The sequence below is a fragment of the Macrotis lagotis genome, chromosome 1 (assembly GCF_037893015.1).
Source record: "Macrotis lagotis isolate mMagLag1 chromosome 1, bilby.v1.9.chrom.fasta, whole genome shotgun sequence".
Taxonomy (NCBI): Eukaryota; Metazoa; Chordata; class Mammalia; order Peramelemorphia; family Peramelidae; genus Macrotis; species Macrotis lagotis.
This window is the reverse complement of record NC_133658.1, coordinates 247,952,418-247,954,083: the sequence shown is the minus strand read 5'-3', so window position 1 is coordinate 247,954,083 and position 1,666 is coordinate 247,952,418.

Below are 1,666 nucleotides of genomic sequence, written 5' to 3'. Positions count from 1 at the left end.
GACTCTGATTCAGTTCCATAGTCATGGTTTATTCATGTACTGCAAATATATGAAACACCATCCAATTAGAGTTATTGATGTCAAGTTAAAAAACCCTTCTGTATTTAAAGCATACTAAGCTTTAGTTAATTAAGCACAATTAAATCAAAAGTCATTCACATACAACTTGGCATTTTTCATGGAGACACATTTAACACATTTTTATTGTGTTTAGTCTTGAATTCATTATCATTTCTCCTAAATAAAACTAAATATAATTTCCAAATTTAAAAGGGTTAAACCAAAATTTCTCATTAATCACTTGATGTATATAAATGTCATCCATCAAAAACCATATTAAGCAGTTCCTTTATCTTTCTCTAATAATAGTCAAATAAAATTTAGACATGACAAAAATAGAATTGTTAATATATGTCAAGGAAAGATAGAGACAAAAAGTTTAAATACAGAAGTCATATTGAACCAGTAGTTGTACCTATAAGCATTTTGGCCTTCTGTAGGTAAGATAGGTCAAGCATTAAGATGTCAAGAAAGCTTAGGCTAAAAACAGTAAGAGACTTACCTGGATCCTAGAATCTAAACTAAATGAGAAGAAGACACCTAATGCTACAAAATGCTAATGAAATTATAGGCTGAAACATACATTTTGGAATGGTAAAATGAACTGTAATTGATTTGGTAAGCCCAAATTTTAAACATTATTAAATAGAAAGAGAGGCCACCATCCTAAAGTCACTGAAGAAAGATGAACACTTTGTTGTTTATGAGAACAAACCCCAAAATCTGGTATAATTTTAGAAAGAAATGTGTTAGGTCATTTGAATCTCCCTCTCCTCTAGACACTGTAATAGTATTTACACCACATAAGTTTTACACAAGCAGACTTGAACTTGAAACACACATACACAATTAAGCAATTTTGTCAAGATGGCAACTTGAAAGAAGGCAGATTGTTTAAATATATTCAATAAAATTTGAGCAAAGATAAAACATAAGGGGACCCCAAACCCAGACTTGGGCAGAACCAAAATAAGACTTGGATGTAGACCTGGAGAAACCCCAAATTCCTTAAAACTACCTCCAGCATTCCTAGAGAGTTACTAAAGTCAGTATGACATTCTGGGTGCAAATAATCTTTAGTCACATAAACTTAGGTTCAGTTTTAATTGAATTTATTTGAAACTCAAGTTTAATTGAAAATAATAATAAATGATAAATAATAATTCACAGCTTCCTTATCCAAAATTGGGAAAAGAATTGATAGACATTCTTAGAATATGTGAGAAACAGTTTTTTTAAAAATATCTTTGAACATCTCAGAAAAAGCAGACAAGACTTCATTGAATAATAATAAGATTGGTAACAATCATACATCATTGGATTTCTTACTTTTAACTGAATATGTCTTACCTCTGGATGGAGCCTATGAAGAGACAAAGACCAGAATTCAAAACCATGACCTCAATCAATAAAATGTTTATAAAGAATTAGCACCAAATAAATAGTTGTCATGGAGACTTACTTATGTTAAATGCTTAGATTTTAGGAAGGCACTTCAGGACTAGGTCATTGCTATAAGAAACTAAAGAAGAGCTAACTTTCTTAGGCCAGCTTGTGACTAATCAGTGTAGATTATGCAAGGAAATGTTGGACTCTTAGGCAAAGC